Source organism: Macaca thibetana, chromosome 12 (genome assembly GCF_024542745.1).
Source record: "Macaca thibetana thibetana isolate TM-01 chromosome 12, ASM2454274v1, whole genome shotgun sequence".
NCBI lineage: Eukaryota > Metazoa > Chordata > Mammalia > Primates > Cercopithecidae > Macaca > Macaca thibetana.
The window spans coordinates 93,746,048-93,767,767 of NC_065589.1; the positions used below are offsets into that span (position 1 = coordinate 93,746,048).

A 21,720-nucleotide genomic window follows, 5' to 3' on the forward strand; every position below is an offset into this window, starting at 1 on the left:
GATATATTGGATGCCCAAATACTTCCCATTGTGTTACAACTCTCTGCAGTACTCAGTATAGTAACATGCTGTATAGAATTGTAGCCTAGGAGGAATAGGCTATACCATATAGCATGAGAGTATAGTAGGCTATACCATCTAGGTTTGTGTAAGTGCACTCTATGATGTTTGTACAATGACAAAATTCCTTAATGATGCATTTCTCAGAACATATTCTTGTCATTAAGTGACACCTGACTACACACACACACACACACACAGAGAAAGAGAGAGAGACGAAAGAGATTATGCACAGAGTATTATAATTATTTATCTCTTCCCTTTGCTAGACTATAAACTTTATATTTTTATTTCCAACTCTTATTCTAGGTTCAGGGGCACATGTGCAGCATGTGCAGGTTTGTTACACAGGTAAACGTGTGCCATGGCAGTCTGCAGCACAGATCATCCATTCATACAGGTATTAAGCCCAGTATCCACATTCTTCCTGATTCTCTCCCTCCTCCCACCCCCCAACCTCCGACAGGAATCCAGCAGCACATCAAAAAGCTAATCCACCACGAACTAATAGGCTTCATCCCTAGGATGCAAGGTTGGTTCAATATACACAAATCAATTAATGCGATTCATCACATAAACAGAACTAAAGACAAAAACCACATGGTTATCTCAATAGATACAGAAAAGGCCTTTGATAAAATTCAACATCCTTCATGTTAAAAACTCTCAATAAACTAGGTATTAAAGGACCATACCTCAAAATAATAAGAGCTGTACATGACAAACCCACAGCCAATATCATACTGAATGGGCAAAAGCTGGAAGCATTCTCCTTGAAAACTAGCACAAGACAAGGATGCCCTCTCTCACCACTCCTATTTAACATAGTATTGGAAATTCTGGCCAGGGCAATCAGGCAAGAGAAAGAAATAAAGCATATTCAAATAGGAAGGGAGGATGTCAAACTATCTTTGTTGGCAGATGACACCATGTTTTTTCTAGAAAACATTGTCTCAGCCCAAAAGCTTCTTAAGCTGATAAGCAACTTCAGCAAATTCTCAGGATGCAAAATCAATGTGCAAATTACAAGTATTCCCTTACACCAAGCTGAGAGACAAATCATGAATGAACTCCCGTTCACAATTGCTACAACAAGAATAAAATATCTAGGAATACAGCTAATAATGGAAGTGAAGGACCTCTTCAAGGAGAGCTATAAACCACTGCTCAAAGAAATCAGAGATGACACAAACAAATGGAAAAACGTTCCATGGTCATGGATAGGAGGCATCAATATCATGAAAATGGCTATACTGCCCAAAGCAATTTATAGATTCAATACTATTCCCATTAAACTACCATCGACATTCTTCACCGAATGAGCCTATAAGGTTTTTGAAAGCAGGAACCATGTCTTGTAAATTGAGTACTAGACATGACACTGAACATTCACAAATAAACAAATCTCTGAATCAATAAATAAAGGTGCAGATTAATGTGCAGATAAGTAGCTGGTTTATAAGCAAACAGAAAAAAAAGGAAGTGATTAGTTAGGTCCAGGATGTGTATCATAATGTAAAGTCAAGCCGAATAAATCTCCCTTCTTTTGGACACGGTTACAAGATATCACATCAGGAGAATTCCATACACAACCTAGATTTTGGCAAAGCAATAAATAGAATATTCTATCCTTAGGGAAATGATAGCAAATTATGAGCTGCCAAATAATTTTTTTTAATAGATGAGTCTCAACCCTAATGTATTAATAGTATCCTGTGGAACTCTGTCATTTATTATAGTTAACATTTTTATCAATTACTTGAATAAAGATAAGACATTTTATCAAACTTACTGATGGCACAAAGCCAGGAATAGCAGCTACTATGTTTCATAGCAGAATCAAGACGCAAAAAAAAAAAAAAAAAAAAAAAAAAAAAAAGGCCTGACAGACTAAAGCATCAAGCTGAAATCAACAAGATGTTAAAGATAAACTTAGGTTCAAATAATCAACAGCACAGGCAAAGAGTAACCAAGACCTCGCTAGTTAGCAATTCGTCTATATGAATTATAAGTAATTATAAACACCATGTCTTTTTTAAAAAACAAAACAAAACACAGTAATAGTACTGCTGCTTAAAGAAACTAATGCACAATGGAACCTCATCCTGAATCAAACAAAATTCTTCTTCACAATTGTATTAGTCAGGGTTTTCCAGAGAAATTCAACCCATAGAATATATATATATATATATATATAAATTAAAAGATACTGGTTCATGATATTAGAAAGGCTAAAAAGCCCCATCTGCAAGCTGGAAACTCAGGAAAGCTGGTGGTATAGTTTGGAGCCGGGAGAGCTGGGATCTAATGGTGTTGATTCCAGTCAGAGTCTGAAGGCCTGAGAACCAGGAGCACTGAAGGCAGAAGATCCATGTCTCAGCTCAAGCAGTCAGGCAGAGAGAGCTAATTCAATCCTCCTCTGCCTTTTTGTTCTGTTCAGGCCCTTAATGGATTGGACAGTACTCACCTACATAGAGGAGGGCCATCTACCAATTAAAGTTTAGCTCATCTCTTCTAGACACACAGACACACCCAGAAATAATGTTTTACTAGCTATCTAGGTACCCCAGACCTTCATGAGTGTGATCACCATTGGAATATTACATCCAGTTCTGATTAGGAGGTTCACAGAACAGATGTCCTGGTTGGACCACTGAACAAGGCATAATCACATGCTGTATCAACTCTGACCTGAAATCACCTCTCCAAGAAGAGCTTTGCCCTTACAAATCCACGCATGTGGTCGGGTAGGTTTTGAAGCCCATGAAGACTGGTCTGAAGAAGGAGATCCTGCTGCTGATACCTTAATGGAAGGAGGGTGATATGGTTTGGCTGTGTCCCCACCCAAATCTCATCTTGAATTGTAGTTTCCATAATCCTCACATGACATGGGAGAGACCCAGTAGAAGGTAATTGAATCATTGGGGTGGCTATCCCCATGCTGCTATTCTTGTGATACTGAATGAATTCTCACAAGGTCTAGTAATTTTATAAGGGGCTTCTCCCTCTTTTGCTCATTCTTCTCCTTCCTGCCGCCATGTGAAGAAGGACATGTTTGCTTCCCCTTCTGCCATGATTGTAAGTTTCTTGAGGCCTCCCCAGCCATGCTGAACTATAAGTCAATTAAACCTCTTTCATTCGTAAATTACCCAGTCTCAGTATATCGTTGTTAGCAGCATGAGAACAAACTAATACAGAAGCATATGGAAATTGAGGAGGAAATGAGCCAAAAGGGCAGAGGGTAGAAACCAGGGGCCTGGGAGCCATAAAGCAGGGTGCTTGAATTGAAGACATGCAATTCAGGATGAAGGGGAATCACAATGCCTTGGGCTCTCACATAGATCACCAGTTTTTATTGTAGATCCTGGGAAAGAAACCACAGAGCAAATTTCAGTAAACCAACACATCTTCAGCAGCATAGTGCCAATGTTCTTACATCTTTAAATAATGGAGAAGAGCATTGAAAAAATATTTTTTTTATTCAAACCCTTTCCCTGCCATCCATATGTTATTGTAAACACGTGGCATTTCTTGAGTCCTCTTTTCCATATACTCCTTTCCTCTCCACCCATCCCACTCACAGATATAAAGTAACAACAAGAAAATAGGCTGGGGATATGGGATCAAAAAAAAAAAAAATCAGACTTCAAAAAAAAGCTCTCACATAAGGAATGAGAAAAACAGAATTCCTATCCTTGAGTTATAAAAACTGAAAGGGAAGGGGAATTTTGTAGACCCAGAAAGTGATGAAATGAGGAGAAAGACATCAAGTTTACCCAAAAGGTAATAAAATATTGTATTTGTTTTTTGATTATGAAAAAGAAAATAAATCATTAAAATGACTGTCAGAATGCCTCAAGGACAAGAGCATGGAATAGGACTTGGTTATAAATGTTGTGGAGAGTAATAAAAGACTTGGTGTTGTTTCCTTAGCATTTGCCTGGGCTGAGCCTTCCTATTTCAACACAGGAATCACAGGCAATGGTAAAGTCAATCCGCTCCTGGGCACACATTATTGCCTTTCCATTCAGGCCTTATCCGAGAGCACCAGAGTGGCGGCTCCCACCTGCAACCAGGTCCTATCTCACACTGATCCAACAGGACATGCTGGCAAACTGCCAGGGCTTCAGGATCACCATTTGTTTCATTTTCACAGCCACTAATTATTTCATATATGCCTGCTTATAAAACATTTATTTTTCTTAGTTCTCAGGATTCAAGATGAAGAAGACAAGGCTCCTGCCCCAAGGAGTTCTGTCTAAAGTCTAAAGGGCCTTGGATTAATTCTGATGTTGTTTAATGATGTATTTCAAGTGCCTGAAGACAGAGAAAGGTGATAGGATAGCTCTTATAACAGTGACTGTTGGTTTTATTTAAACCTAGGAAGGATTAGTTGAGAATTTGTAGAAAAAAGGTAGGATTTTCTATTAACCCACAAACTTACATTCAGCATTCTGCCTTGAGTATTTTCTTTTGATTTTCTACATGCCAGGTTCTCCCATAAACCATGATGTTTCAAAATACAGCCCCTACACAAAGCTATGTGTCTCTAGATCTGTAATAAATATAAATATTAAGATTTTTGAAATAAACTGAACCTTGAAATGAACTGAACACACATGGCTATCAATATGATTTCTATAACTACCCATACATCCAAATTCAATCCAGGACAATGCAGTCTCACATTTGTCTCCCAAATCAGGCACAACAGGGCCTAAGAATAGCACGGAGAACAGTGACATGATAGAAGACAGATGGTATTTGTAAAATGGAAATGACTCCAGCTGCCTTTCAATACTCCTCATCTATGATGGCACATGTCAAGTGTGAATGCCCTCTCAGCACTGTCACAGAACAAGGCCTGAAAAAAGGTTTACTAAAATCCCCCATGAATACTGAGTGGCTAACATGCAACATGACTATGAAATTACAAGCAAGAGGTACAGGCAAATAGCTATCCATTTTCATAGCTGTATCTTTGCCCTTGTGACCAACCAGACTAGCTGTATCATCTGGTCACTCATATAATCACTCTGTACTGACCATTAAGATGTCCACTTTTGGCAATACTGACCAATACAATTTCTCAAATAGAGACATGGCTGAAGACCTGGGCCTATGAAATATCTTTCTAGAAGGAGCCACAGCTTCCATGTCCAAGGCACATTTATATAATTCACATTACTAAATAGAAACCATGGCCCTAGACTCCCATTGCCTGGAGATTTTTATTCAGTGGAAACCAAAATGCACCAGCCTGGATGACTCAAGGGGAGTGGTAATGATGGGATGAGTAATCATTCTCTTGAAGTTGCTAGTTAGGATAAGAACAGTTGTTCATTACCTGACGGGACAGGTTTCTCAGGCTGGCAGGAAACAGAACAAATAAATCAATGTCGCTTTCCTCCCTAACATCTTAAAACCCTGTATTTAAAGTCTGCATTTCAGCTCACAGCTCAAGGAAAACAATCCCCAGAACTATCCATTTGTCCTCTGGTGATAACAGGGATCGACTGAAGATAGGTGAAAAATGGAAGAGAAGAGATGTGTAACTTTAGTTTCAGGAGAGAAATCCTATGGGAACACTAGCTGGTTGTCTTTCTTAGGTCACTCCCTTGGTTATTTTAGGAATCCCTTGTATACAACTAATGCAATGTCTTTTTGAAACAAGCCAAACACACACGTTGACAAGGAACAGTAAAAGCCTCTAAAATGGCAGTCCAGTTTAAAGACTTGACAATTGAGAACCTTATCCCCTTCAAGGTCATGCTCCAATCAGACTTCCAGAGTACCACTTCCTCCTGTTTGGTCAATCAGGACTACCAATGCCTGCCAGCTTTGCTTTTTAGTAGGTTTGGTTAATTAACATGAGTTTGCTTTTGGTTTTTGCTAACATTGCCTGTTTTGGGGAATCAGTGGTGCCCAGGAGAAGGACATGAGTGTGATATGTGTGTTGAAGATGGACAGGTGAGAGACAGCTGGGTCTCTCACCTAGACCTCCAAGAGCAGGTCCATGAATGAATTAGGGTATTTCCTAATTAATCTGAATTAATCATTTCCTAATTAATCTGAATCTCCTTACCATTTCCATACTGCATTACTCTAATTTACCTTTTTTGAGGGGATATGTTAAAATACAGTTTAATTACAAATGAAGCACTATTTAAAAACCTATAGAAAATACACTGATTTAATAGATGACAAGTAACTGCCTACATAATTGTTGCCCATGAGAGTTTTGTTAGATAATACCTAAATAGGCTCATACCATGTGTGATTTTGGCAACAATCTGTTTGGGTACCCTGCTAAGGCCCCAAAGTAAACCTAAAAAGACTTGACCACACGCTTGATCAAAGCATACCTGAGGCTTAATGCAAAAGAGAAGTTAGGCCCCTATGATCAGAGTGTGTGCTGCAGGTTACATTACTGTCCAAACACATTCATTCGTCGTCTATCTGGCGATTACACAGATCTGCCATCCGGGAGTAACAACCTTTACTCTTTTTATTCTAGCAAGGACCTACATTCAGAGAACAGGCATGGAGAGACACAGCTGATAGCAGACAGAACTCAATATTCACAGTTTAAATATGGAAATGACTATGGTGAGAACAGGCAAATCATGCATGGGCTTGCCACGTTGAGACACAGAAGAGGTTTTCATCTCCATTCTAGAAAGACTTCCTGAGGATAAAATTTCAAGGGCAGCTTAAGGTTAAATTTTGAATGCAATGCTTTGGTTGGATTATTGATAACAAGCTTTAAAGAAGGTGCCACTGAGGATTATGAGAACATTGCTAAAGTGGCTGCTACTGTGGACTGGAATCTGACGGGTGCATGTGCAAATGTGTAAATATGCCTTTAGCCATTCAAAGCACCATTCCCAGCTTGTCTTCATCACCAAGAACCAGTCTAGAGCAAGGTTCTTTTTTTTTTTTTTTTTTTTTTTTTTTGAGACAGAGTCTCACTCTGTTGTCCAGGCTACAGTGCAGTGGTGCAATCTCTTGGCTCACTGCAAACTCCGCCTCCCTGGTTCAAGCGACTCTCCTGCCTTAGCCTCCTGAGTAGCTGAGACTACAGGCAAATGCCCCTGCACCTGGCTAATTTTTGTATTTTTTGTAGAGATGGGGTTTCGCCATGTTTGCCACGCTGGTCTTGAACTCCTGACCTCAAGTGACCCACCTGCCTAGGCCTTCCAAAGATTACAGGCATGACCCACCACACCTGGCCCAAAGTTCTTTGTTAAAAAAACAAAAAACAAACATAAAAAACCCCTCTTTCTATGTTTATTATTGTTAAGCAATCATCATCACTGCAAAGAAAAAAATCAAAAGAAGGGGCTCCCACAGAGTTTCAAGTATTGTCTTTCCTGCAACACTGGTCATAAAACCAACAAGAAAGGGGAGCAATTAAACCCAGAAATCCTAGGGTGAGTCAGAATTGCAGTGATTTAAAGGAATTGCCACATCTGAAACATCCTCTATGGGGACAAGGTGAATAAAACCTCCCTTTCAGGAAGCACGATGACTTACTCATGCACGTGAGGACCCTGTGGTAAACCAGAATTTTCTGAGCCCACTAAATCATGCCTGCTCCCCTACTGTCCCAGAAGACACAGCTGTCTCTCATCTATACCTCACCACACACATACCACACTCACATCCTTCTCCTGGGCACCACTAGTGCCCCAAAATAGGCAATGTTAGCAAAAGCCAAAGGCCAACTCATGTTAATCAACCAAACCTCCTAAAAAGCAAAGCTGCAGGCTTTGGTAGTCCTGATTGACCAAGCAGGAGGCAGCAAAAAGGACACTGGTAGGTTTGCCAGATACATCACAGAAAGCAATTAAGTTTATGGCAGGGTAAAAACAGCTCCAAAGCCCTCTGAAACAAAAGACGCTTCCTGCCTGTGGTCTGTTCTGGGTCATTCTGTCATAATGGCAGGCTGAGCTATTCAGCTGCAACAGCCAACAGTAAAACACTGTTTGGAGAGAGAAGCATCCCAATCTCTACTGCAGAGACCTGCCTGTCAGGTTTTCATTTCTATGCTAGGGGATAAACTGTCCCAGCTGGTTTGAATAAGAAAAGAGGAAAGTGAGCATCCACAAGAGAAAAAAAAAATTACTTGATGCAGGAGAGGATTGTAAACTCTTCAAGATTAGTTGAAGGAAAAGATTTTGAAGGTAACAGAGTTTCCAGTGGTATGGGGAAAATATCCCTAGGATGTCGTGGTCGACAAGCAAGAAAGCTGTCCTTCTGAGGAGTTTTCAGTGTAGGAAGGTGAGCGATGATGGGAGGGGCGGGGCAGTCTGCAGCCTGGGTCTCCCTAGTCCCCAATCTGTGATCTCTCCTCTCTGGTGGGGCCATGCATGTCCAGATTGCCCATTTTCCCCGTCAGATTCTAGCTGGAGTTCACATTAGGGTGAACATGCAAGTCCTCCCGAGTGCAAAGTTGTAGCAAACACTCTTGGTAGCAATGGAACAGACATTGATGCCAACCTGAGCCCACATAAGACGACGAGGGTGTCAGAAGGAGGCCAGTTGTAGAGTCAAGAGACAAGGATGGGATTTAAGGGAGATAAGACAGCCAGAGTGACTTCCCTTAAGTCTTAGATTGGCAGTCTGTCTCTCACTCCAGAGCTAAATGGAGAGTGAGATATGGCCATCCTGGAGACGCAAGTCTAGTTCTGGCTCCTAAATGTGTTCTATGCCCCTCAAACAGAAAGGGTCCCTAATTTATAGATGAGAAAACTGAGGCACAGAGAGGTTAAGTAACTTCTCATTGTAACTCATATTGGTACTATGAGCCACTTTATTCATGGCTGCAAGGATGACCTCAAAACTGTCGGCAAAATTTCATTTTTCTTAGATAAACCACCTGTTCTACCTGGACACTGGACTGAATTTAGTTCAACAAACTGTAGATTAAAAAGGCTATTAACCCACCCTTTCCTTGGGATAGTCCTTAAACAAAAAGCTAAATAAACACAACATTCTTTTCTTTGGGGCTAAGTCTTTCGGATTACTTGAAGCCAAAAAATAAGAGGCTATCGGAAAGGTTATAGAGGACGTTATTAAATATCCTCATTCTTCAAATGCCTGTCAACCAAAGAGAAGAATAAGAACCCTCTACCCCCACCCCATCCCCAGGAAATACCGTTGGGCTCAGGAGAATTACTCTGTGTTCCATGGGATAATGAGTGTCTTTATTACATCTAATTAGGGTCTCCTATAATGTGACATAACCATTTTTGGTCACTTGGGTGTACCCAGAAAGGCCTAGCAACCATCTCTAAATAGCCAATCCCCCTGTCTCTAGAAAAACCACACAGTCCAAGAGAGAACTCTGCTAAGAGTCAGGAAGATGTAATTTCCATTAACTCAAGAAGCATTAGGTTAACATGCAGACTCTGAAGCCTGACCTCCTGGGGTGGAATCCCAGGTCTATCACTTAGCTGTATGACTTTGAGGGAAGTCACTTAACGTCTCTGTGCCTCAGTTTCCTCACCTATAAGTTAGGGATAAAAATCATACCTATTCATAAGATTTTGTAATGACCAAATGAGTTATGATATGTAAAGGACTTCAAATAGTGCTGGGTATATAGTAAAAACAATATTAGTGCCTGCTTGTGTTGTTATTAACTTTATTATATTCTTAGGTACATTACTGAAGACCTCCACTTTCCAGACTTCTCTCAGATGGGCTGACAAGACCATCCCTATTCCAGGATTTTTAAAAGACAAAATAAAATAATTTTAAAATAAAGTAATTTCAGATTGCTTTTATAACAAAGTTAAGAGCCTGCAATAAATTTAAAATGGCCATGAATTCTTTGCAGCTACTCCAAGTTAGAGGTGGAGTCTATTTCCAATTCCCTCCCCTTGAATCTGGGCTGGCCCTGTAGCTTTCTTTGACCAACAGAATGTGGCAGAAGAGAGGCTATGTAATTTCTGAGTTTAACTTACAGTTTTTGCTCTTGTCCTCTTGCCAGAAAGTCTGTCATGTGAAGGAGGCTGAGCTAGTCTATTGGGGGGGGAGACAATGGGCAGAAATGAGTCATCCCAACTGAGATCCCCTAGATCACCTAGCTCCCAGGTACCAGCTGAGCGCAGGGGTATGAGTGACCCCAGGTGAAACTAACAGAAGAACCACCCAGCTGAGCCCAAATGGAAATGTTAGTAAAAGTGCCCAAATTGCTGACCCACAGAATCATGAGCAAATTAAACAGTTGTTGTTTTAAGCCACTATGTTTGAGGTGGTTTGTTATGCAATAAATAACTGATGCAGAGCCCTCACTGATACAAATAAGGCTTTATTATCAATAGCATTTCAAACACACACACATAAAACCAGGCCACTTGGTTATTTGCCAGCAGGTTTACCAACCATCACATGGTGCTTCCAAGCTCTTATCTCACTGACCTAGGGCCAGTGAGGCAGCACATTCACTTGGAAAAAGCGAAGACCAATTAGCGATCAAATTTGGGAAGATGGAGGCAAGCTTTCAGCACCAAGGTAGGGTGCCAAGTTAGATCCTTGTAGAGGGATATCGTGGGAATACAGGATTTTGTTTGTTCCTTTTAGTCTGCAATAGAATACAAAGCCAGAAATGCCTGAATTTGGCTTCCTTAGAAGCAGTGTTATTCCTGGGTCTTGGATATCGCACAACAGTGTGAGTAGATACCTTCATGGCATGAGTCAGAAAATTCAAGGTCAGCATCACTAAGGGAGAATCAGGGGAGCCAGTCAGAACCAATTGTGTCATTTCCATGGTCCAGATATGTGGCTCCAAGAATGCAGGAAGCCCTGAATGCCTTCATTTTATTCTGCTGGTCAAAGCAAGTGAAGGACTTCAGGATATGCCACTCCAAAACAGGCTGTATTAGTATGATTATTTTGAGCTGAAGGCATTCGAAAAACAGCAAATGCAGAGAGAGGCTTTCTCTGAGCTCCCCTTATCTGCCTAAAGACAGACAGACACTCTAAAAGAAACTAGGTTATCATCAATTCCCTCTACAGAAGTTTCATCAACCAGGGGAGATTAACTCTTATCACGGGTCAGGAGACTAGAACACACAACCCACCCAGACAAACTCTGTCACAAACTACCGTATCTCCCATCTATTCTTCTGAGGGCCCATTCATCTTCCCAAAAAATCATTTACTCTTCCCTTAGTTGCCTATGTCCCTCCTCCCCTCTCTCCTGCAAAGAGAATATATGAGCTCCTAAATCTGACTGTATCTTTGGATATTGACTTTTTTTTTTTCCTATGATGCACTCATGCATATAATAAATTTGCACACCTTTTCTCCTGGTAATCTGCCTGTTGTCAGTTTATTTCATAGACCCAGTTGTCGACCCCACAGGTTAGAGTGAAAGTCTTCCCTTCCCAACACAAGAGAATGATTACATTCTAAGCTTTGATTTTACTGTGACCTAAGCAAAAGGTTACTTCACTCCAGGGCACAGGGGTAAAAACAGCAAGTTCCATAAATCAATGTTCCCTCTCCTGTAACATGAGGGAAGAACTGACACCCAAGTTTATAGGGAAATTACTCTGAAATATGTGATGAGAGGCTTTGGAAGCTTAAGTCTCCATTTGTTATAAACAAAGCTACCACATTGAAATGAAAACAATCTTACTCAATTATTTGATAAGCTGGACAGCCATGGTGCTAAAGGTTCTTACACAAGCCCGGTGGCCTTTGTCTGTGCATTACTTGTTTATTCATCTGTTTGTTGATTTCTTACCTTGTGCTATTTTGTGGGTATGTCAGCACGGAGGAAAAAGTTTGTTGAGGGTGCAGAAGTGAGAATGGTAAGAATTGGCCGGGCGCGGTGGCTCAAGCCTGTAATCCCAGCACTTTGGGAGGCCGAGACGGGCGGATCACGAGGCCAGGAGATCGAGACCATCCTGGCTAACACAGTGAAACCCCGTCTCTACTAAAAAAATACAAAAAACTAGCCGGGCGAGGTGGCGGGCGCCTGTAGTCCCAGCTACTCGGGAGGCTGAGGCAGGAGAATGACGTAAACCCGGGAGGCGGAGCTTGCAGTGAGCTGAGATCCGGCCACTGTACTCCAGCCCGGGCGACAGAGTGAGACTCCGTCTCAAAAAAAAAAAAAAAAAAAAAAAAAAAAGAAAAAAACAAAATTCCCTGCTTAACATCTCAGAGTAACTCCACTCAGCCCAACCAAAATTGCTGCATCTATTGAAACTACTCAGGTTATGAATCAAGAGAGTTCAGAAAACTCCTGACTGTGTGGAATCACAGAGCTGATGAGACGTTCACAGATGAAGATGCCATAAAATAAAGTAACTTACCCAAGAACTTGCAGCTAGCTTTGGCGCGGAGCTGAATCTGGGCTCCAAGCAAGCAGGACTCCTGCCCCACCCCACAGAGACCCCTCTCAAGATGCAAGGTATTTACAATGTGAGGGGATACAGGCACCCCACAATTCCAACCCAGTTGCCCAGAAAACAGAAATTAGCTATCATATATGGTGAGCAGAAGCTCCACACTTATCATGTAGGAGCAAGTCAAGGATATAACTTCTTGTGGTGTAGACTTAAGGCTCTCTAACCACACACATTTAATAGAGTACTCAGCAGCCATTAAAATAGGCAAAAGCACAAGAAACGACTTGTGTTACATTTAAAGTTCAAAACTTAAGTACATAGAGACTATGTGAAGAAAGTCAATACAAAGGGGAAAACAACAGCAAAATGCACTAAAGTGTTCATGACTACAAGTGGCACCTTTTAAAATTGAGTGATTTTTACTCTTAATTCTTTCTGCTGTTCTCCATGGGCCAAATATGCTTTAACGATCTTGAACTACTAAAATGCTCTTGAATTTGTTGGCTACCTTCATGCAGAAGAGATAGCTAGAGTGTCAATAGTAGGTGGTGGTTGGGGCAAAAGGGAATGTGACCAGGGGCGAGTGTGGACATTGAGTAAAGCTCAGTCGTAAATACTCCGTGTTGGTCGGCCCCATTCGGTGCTGTTTAATTGGTTACATCCCAGTTCTGCCACTTTTTGGGTTGATTGTCTAACTTTGGGCAACTTACTAATCTCTTAGGTAAGCCTCAGTTTCATCAACTGTAAAAGGTGGATATTAATAGACCCTTCCTTACAGGAATGCTGTGCAGATTGAGTGACCGAATGAGTACAAAATGCTTAGGGTGTTGCCTGGTAGACAGTAAGAATGAATAAATGTTACCTGTAGTGATGGTGGTGATAGAGATGGTTAATAATAGAGTTACATCTTATCACCACAGTGGTGATGATGATGATGATGATCCTGACACTGTTTAACACTGTAACTAACAATGAATTACGTTTCCTTGCTTTGGAAAACGACCCAATGTTCCCATATGTCTTATGACTAGACCGTCATTCCTCTGATCTTCATGTCCTTTGGGTTTCTTACTAGCAGATTCTCAAGTGGAAGTTACAGCTCACATACCACCCAATATGCCCTGGGGAAAAGAGTGATGATAATATACAAATTCCTGCTTGTTGCCTTGGACCTTATTAGCGTCACAAAATGTTATCCATTTAGAAAGGCATCTTAGTAGATATTTTACAGAATGCTGCTTTGTACTTGAAACATATAATTATAATTAACAAACACGGGGGCTAACAATTCAATCTGCTCTTTAGGCAAGAAACAGGAACATAAACATGGCCCTGGCCAGATCAGCACATAATCTTAAATGATTTCCTTTGCATGTTTCCTTCTTCTCTTCCAGCCATCAGATGCAAAGTGGGAGGCCTGTCTGACAGGCAGAAGGCCTCTTGGTTTGTAGTTGATAGTCTTGATAGCCAAGAAGACCACTGAGACAACCAGGCCCAGTCCCCGAAGCCTCACACAGGCATTCCTTGGCATTTGCCACCTGCCCTCAGAAAAACCAGACCTCTGATTTGATGTCTTCACCTAAAACAATGGAGTCAGGCCTGACACACTAACCTGGTCAGCCTGTGCAATAAGCACCACATCTAAAACCAAAAGGCAAAATGCATCAAGTAAAAAGCAATCATCAATTAAACACATAACTTTCAATGTGCCCACGTCCATCTATCCTGTCTCTCTTCTTTGTTGGGGTAACACTCTTGTCCTGTTTTAGATCAGTAAATATTTTCTAAGGCTTAACATGTAAAGGTCCTATAACTACAAATGCTCAATAATTAGTGCACATGTGTTCTAAGTGTATTTAGCAATGCATTTCATTTAATGCAGACACTTTTGAACACTGCTCCACATCCCCGACACACCCCCTATCCACCACTGAGAAGACTACTCTGAGGAAGTTCTCTTTCAATTGACCAAATTAGCTTCTGTGGTAAGCAGAGAAGTCTTTGATCTACTAACCATTCGCTGAGCAAGGGGACTCCCCTTTTTGGTTCACCAGAATTGTAACTTAAGCTCAAGCCAGGCTTCCAAACCGCAGGATCACCGTGAGCAGTGAGGGCTTAGGATGGGAAACCGGGCGAACTGCCGAGGAGATGGGGAAAAGACACGATCCCAGGACTTTCAGGAGTCCATTCCCAACAACCTAACCAGAGCTCCCAAATGAAAAGCCGAGGGCTGCTGTAACAGCTGCCATTCTTACCTTAAGAAAGAGAACGTGGTTGTCAGGCTCCTCTCTGGAACAGTGAAAAGGTTTGCACTCACAGTAATCAGCCTACCAGAGATAAAAAAGATAAGGTAAGAGCCACTGCTGACGATGAGTAACGTTCTTGAACAACTGGAATGTTTTCTAACAAAAGGCAGGTTTCTGAATGTTTGGAGACGTTTCAGAATAGAACAGCAATACAGTCAATTGAACAATATCAAATGCATGAAATCCCTGGAATCAAGTCAAGGTAAGGCCGTTAACATTACAGAGAGTGTGAGCTAGTGTTTTATTAACACACACCTGGGCCCCATCTAATTAAGAATGGTAATAATTGGTGAAATCATACACCTCATCACGTCCCTCCACAAAAATGGCTGTTTACCAAAGAGCTGGCAGAACTCTCTATAACACCGGCATATATCAGGGTATTTGGCAGGCTGTAGCATTCACACATTAAACATATCCACAATGAAGACTCTGTGCCATTTAACCTGGTTTGGAAGACAGTCCTACCAGCTGATGAAATAATGACAACATGAGTCTTGAACCCAGATGAGGAGGTGGGAGGGAACTGGAATGTTTCCATACATGCATTCAAATGAGCAAATATAAAAGACAAAACTTATGCCCAATTTTTTCTATTATATATTTATACCTTTTTTTTGTAAGAGATGGGATCTCACTCTGGCCCAGGCTAGAATACAATGGTATGATCACAGCTCACCATAGCCTCAAATTCCTGGGCTCAAGCGATCCTCCCACCTTAGCCTCTTGAGTAGTTGGGACTTCAGGCATGTACCACCACACCTGGCTACTGTGATAGTTAATTTTATGCATCAACTTGGCAAGGCTATGGTGCCCCTCTGTTTGGTCAGACATCAGTCCATGCTGCCAAGAAGGTATTTTTTAGATGTGATTAGCATTTAAATCGGTCGGTAGATCTTGAATAAAGCAGATTATCTTTCATAATGTGAGTGGGCCTCACTTGATCAGTTGAGGCTTCAAAAGACTGAGGACCCCCAAGAAGAAATTTTGCCTCCAGCCTCTCTTTGGACTCAAGATTGCAATAGTAACTCTTCCTTGGATCTCCAACCTGGTAGCCTGCCGTATGAATCTCAGACTTGCCAAGCCCCAGAATTGTATGAGAAAATTCCTTAAAATAAATCCCCTTGTCCCTACTCTCTCTCTTTCTACACACACACGCACACACACCCTCTCTTGGTCAGGGTTCTCTGAAGAACCCTAATTAGTGCTAGTATGCCATCTAATTTCAAAAAAGAATGAGTTCATTTGCAAAACATATATACTATGTAGAGAAGACAACATAAAAAGAGGCTATAAGAACACGAGAAAAAGTCCACAGAAATGTATGTTGTAAGGTGCTAAATTATTACTAGATGTGGTTCATAAATTAGGCTCTGAGCATGCTAGTAGCCAAAGCAAAGAAGAAAATAGACACACTATGGTCACATTGAACAAAATGCAAAATACCATACACATACTCCTCAAGAGTGTTAGCTTCGTGTCATTGAGAAACGTCTTCCAAGATGTCCCTACCTCAGGCAAATTATTAAAGGATCCTTTATCATCCACATTTGGGGAGGAAGAGGAGAGTAATTAATTAACAATGTCTCTAAGTATACACATTAGGGGGTCTCCTATAATGTCTTCTTACTGCATCCCACAACATGAAATATGACACCAAAGTACAACTCACTAAAGTGATCTGGCAAGGAAAAAAAACACATAAAAATCTGATTATCTGGCTTGATCCAGGGATAAAAGTTAGAATTTCTGAAAATACTAATGAACTCCATATCCTTTGAGATATTTCCCATAAATGTTATTATTTCTTCCAATAAAAAGTTGGGTAGGGATTGGTCTATAACTGTCTGAGACTCCAGTCCTGGCAACAGCCTGAAGTAGAAGTTTTCTCTATTGCTGATTAGTGGCAAATCCATAGAAAAACTGCCCTCGGGCAGGTTTTTAAGCTCAAGTAATATATGTCTAAGGAATGCAAAGTCTGAAATACGCTTTCTACATTGGAATCAATGTTTTAAAACTTTTTATTATGGTAAAACAAGCATAATAAAAAGTTTATCATTTCAGCCATTTTTAAAGTGTCTAATTCAGTGGCATTCAGTACATTCACAATGTTGTATAACCATCACCATTATCCATTCCTATAACTTTTTCATCATCTCAAACAGAAACTTTGTACCCATTAAACACTAATTCCCCATTTCCTCTACCCCCAGCCCCTGGTGACCTCTATTCTACCTTCTGTCTCTTCTAGTTTGTCTATTTTAGGTACATCATATAAATGGAATCACATAATATTTGTCCTTTCTTGTGTCTGGCTTATTTTACTTAACACATTGTTTTCAACTTTCATCCATCTGGTAGTATGTATCAGAATATCATTCCTTTTCAGGGCTGAATAATATTCCATTGTAAGTATATACCACATTTTGTTTACCCTGGAATCAATTTTTATATAGTTAATTCACCAAGTAACTATAGAGTACTTACAATATGAAAAGCCTTTTTAAAATATCAACTATATTCTTAAGAACTGCATATAAGAGGTAGAAGAGCTACTCCACAAGAAACCAGTTAATCATACAAATCCTAGTTTCAGAATCAGTAGTAGCAGCAAGAAAACAAAAGTCTGTTAAATAGTTTTTCTTCCCTAAGGGTTTGGTAAATCTCCCCACCCCAATCTTAATTCATGTTCTTCATATTTAAAGCTGAAGCGAAACTACAATACCCCCTGCTATGCCTAACTCTTCATACCATGTGCCTAAAGCTTAGAATGTGTCATTTCTGACCCCCTACCCAGTGTTAATGAGCTTCTGTCAAAAAGCTGATGTCAAGAAGTCAGATACTGCAGTAACCTGAAGCATTGGTTTCTATCCCTGCAGGTAAAATATCATCCAAAAGTTTTTCACTTCTAGGGTATATAAATAAGGTAACCAGCCTTCTATGTGCAAACATGGGTCCTCAGAAGAACACAGCTCTCAGCAAGAGAATCTAATAGTTGAAAGAAAAGAAGAGAGGCTCTACTGCTGGTCTTCACTTTCAACGTGTATAGAAGAGCAGATGGCATGAAGCAGGCATGTCAATGCACACCTGAGTTCACAAAACTGGCACAGTGTGAGTCATCAAAAGATGTCCAGAGGAATTCGACAAAAAACAACCATTTTTGCACACTGGCAAGGGAATTGCAAGCAAAATCAATAGCCATAAAGGATTCAGGCCACTTTGTTCAGCATAAACTTCTCAGCTGGGAGGATCTGCTGTCATCCCAGATTGTTAGCACTTGGCTGAGTTGAAGTTCATTCACTACTTTTGTGTTCAGGTAGTTGGGAACATGCCATTTAAACAACAAAAGCTGTCACAGAAAATTATAGAGAATTAAGTCTGGAATTCCTCCTGTGTGTTTTTAAAGACTGACTTCTAGAGCAACAGGTTTTTTGTTTTTTTGTTTTTTTGTTTTTTTTTTTTTAAAAGACAAAATAAATACTGTTAAGATTGTTCTTTTTAGTATATAAGCAAGCAGTCCTTTGCCTCTAAAACAGGAGACATTCCCACAGGCTGCAGAAGCTGGACCCCAACAGGCTGAAACTAGGATGCTAACACAAAGGATCTCAAGTTAGCCTAACCAGGAGCCCCCGAATGAAAAAGGCACTCAGCTCTCTGTCCCAAGTAATTACTTACCCCATCTCAGGACATCAGTAATATGTATTCTGGATAGACGAGACGCACAATTTGAGCGCTAAACTTTTAACTGTGAATACCATTCCTACCCTCCAAGTGTAATTAAGTTAATTCAGGCCTTTTTGATGTACAACCACACCCCTACTCTTCCCAAAAAAGTCCCATTGGCCTGAATCCAATTATCAAAGGTAAGAACCCCAATAAGGCAATCAACGTTTATCAGTTATGAAATTGAACTTGAACTTGTAGAATGACAATTCCCTTCTGTTGTGGGCTGAATTACGTACCCCGACCTTACCACACCAGATTAATATGTTGAGGTCCTAATCCCCAATACCTCAGAATGTGACTGTATTTGGAGAGTTTTAAGAGGTAATTAATTTAAAATGAGGTCATATGGGTGGGCGCTAATCTAATCCAATAGGTGTCCAATAGAAATAGGGACACAGACATACTGATGGAAGAAAATATGAAGACACAGGGATAAGACCAGCCACAGGCTATGGAGACAGGCCTCAGAAAGACCCAACCGTGCTGACCTGACACCTTGATTTTGAACTTTCAGCTTCCAGAAGTATGAGAAAATAAATTTCTCTTATCTAAGCCACATCATCTGTGGTGCTTTGTTGTGGAAGCCTGAGCTAATACACCTTCCTTTCTCTCTCCCCTCCGATTGCCAGGATTCCCAGGGAAAAGTCTGGAAAGGTCACAGGGACACTCTGTGTCCTACTCAAGGACCTCACTGTCATTCATTCCCTTATCCCCAAGCAGGGTAATCTCTAAATCCAAAGAAAGTGACAGACAGGAACACCTCATAAACATCGTGAAGATCCTGACTCTGAAACAGGAGACCACTGCCTTCCCCGTGCCCTCTGATCTCCATAGCATGGGACCGTTCCACACCCTTCTCAAATGCTCTGGGCTGACTAGAGGTTCCACTGCAAAACAGTATCTTTGGGATGCTGTTTTCAAAAATCGTATCCTCACTTCTCTTACCTTGACACCCAGGGCTGGCTCAGATGCCTTAACCAATCATAGTTTCCTCTCTTTCTGAAAAGAAAAGGAAGAGTAGGGGCAAAAATCCTTGCACATTACAGAAGCAAGTCCAGAGTAAGACATTATCAGCAACAAAAAGACTCCCAGTTGCCTCAAGGCTTGATTCATAAGTAATCACTTTTTCCTTCACTGGAAGAGTTCACACAGGAGAAGTGATTGATGTCCTTTGTCAGTGCTAGGAGCCATGAACACCATAGTTAATTTCTACAGCCTCCACAGACAATGTTTGACCTATAGCATAGGTGGGCATTAGGTCCGACTCCCAATCCTATGGCTCAAAGGAGATTGCAGTGTATTCAGAGGGGGAATAAAATAAAATGGACTGCTGGGAGGCAAGTCACAAGTGACAGTGGTAGAATGAGGGACCACTTAACCTGTCCTCATGTCCTAGATCCATTACACTCCCTGGTCTTGCTCCCCAGCCTCTGGACAAAGCCAAAACAAGCTGAGCGCAGTTTTACCCAGAAGTATCCACAAATGAATACAAAATTTCCTTTGGTATTAGAAGTAATGCCCTCCAGCACTCCCTGGGGCAGCAAACAAGGCCCTTGGATCTCTCCAGGCTGCAGTGATGGGCTGGGAGTTCTCATCCAGGGCACATTGCAGCCGCAGGGCAATACTGACACTTGCACCTGCCAAGTTGCAGCAGTGGAAGGAAAAGGAGAGGGCCTGATGCAATTAGCCAGGTGAATAGAGAACTTGTCAAACCATTTAGATAAGACAGTCCATGAATGCATTCAGTTCCCATGACCAGAGGGTGATTGTGCTTCTGCCGGCTGCTGATTCTGCAGGCTGCAGAGCATTTTCCTAGTAAGGAAGTGAGAAGCAAAAGGATGATTTCTCAGCCTGCAAGTTCCAGGGCTCTTGTGGTAATTCAGCATGCATCACGCCTCAAACCAAGAGGTAATTTTACTTTAAGGGATCAGGAAACATACCCTTGACACTGAGTGACTTTGTAATAGAATCTCAAACTCGATGGTAGATTTTTTTAAAAATCAAGTATCCAATTAATAAAAAAGAAACAAAGCTTCCATATGCAGTTCAATATTCCTTACTTCCCTTACCAATTGGTTATGTATTAGCTTTGCTAAATGATTTTGTTTCAATTGTTGGATTGTGAGTATTTGGGAAATCCATATGGAATCGTATTATCTTGTATCTCTTTCAGTACCTAGCATATAGCATTGGACACAAAATAGAAACTCAATAAATGCTCTATTACTGATTGCTTCTTGCTTTTGAAATAGTTTTTCCTGTAGGGAAGGAAATCTACTGTACCTGCCTCATTTTTTAATAACATCACTCCGCCACTCTCCCCACCCCACCCCATCCACATCACCAAATGTTGCTAACATCAGCAACAGGATCTTCTCAATGAATATCTATCTTTTCAGTGGATCACATAAAATAACAAAGTTCAGGATGGAGTTGGTTGGTAAATTCTTGTGCTCGATGTTTAAATCTGAACATAATCTGAATTAGTTTCCTAGGTCTGCTATAACAAATTACAAAAAAAAAAAAAAAAAAAGGTGGCTTAAAACAACAGAAATCGATTCTTACATTTCTGAAGGGCCAGAAGGCCATAGTCAAAGGTGCTAGCAGGGTTGGTTCATTCTGGAGGCTCGGAGGAAGATGTGTTCCAGGCCTCTCTCCTCCTAGTTTCTGGTAGTTCTAACAATTGTTGCCATGCTTTGGCTACATAACTCCAATCTCTGCCTTTTCTTCACATGCCCTTCCCCTTGGGTCTGTGTGTCCCCTCATTTCTCTTAAAAGGACACCAGTCATTGGACCTAGGGTCCATACTCAATCCAGGATGAGCTCATCCTGAGATTCTTAATCACATCTGCAAACACACCAGAGGTTGGGACTTGGATTTTTTTTTTTTTTTTTTTTTTGCCGGGGGAGGGGGGAGGCACGGGGAGAGGAGATACAAATCCATTATAATATTCAAAACAAGAAGACATCATCTTTACCACAAAACTCCATCTTCTTCCCCATTCTCTTCATATTATTAGAATCATCATCCTCCTAGTCAGGAGCCAGGCTGAATTCTTGAGTCATCTTCAAGGGCTCTCACCTTGTTGCTCCCCAATGCCAATAAATTCCATAATCCACAGTAATGAAGGACAACTGAATCAGCTGTGCCCTGCAAAAGTGATCATGCCTGTCCTCTCTTTTCCATGCCTGCCATCACAATCACCCTGGCCCCAGCTGGGATCACCTGTCTTAGACCAGGTCAAGACTTTTTTTTTTTTTTC

General features: G+C 41.0%; 1 protein-coding gene across 3 annotated transcripts in view; it reads right to left on the reverse strand.

The window, feature by feature from the left end:
• The window catches only part of LYPD6B (LY6/PLAUR domain containing 6B), a 182,415-nt gene that overhangs the window by 40,931 nt on the left and 119,764 nt on the right, over positions 1 to 21,720 (reverse strand). For 2 of the 3 annotated variants that reach the window (XM_050752208.1, XM_050752209.1), the window contains one exon: positions 14,681 to 14,752. The exons of the other annotated variant lie outside the window; for it this stretch is intronic. The gene's annotated coding sequence lies outside the window, so the exon portion shown is untranslated. The remainder of the gene's footprint in view (positions 1 to 14,680; positions 14,753 to 21,720) is intronic. 3 annotated transcript variants of the gene reach the window in all.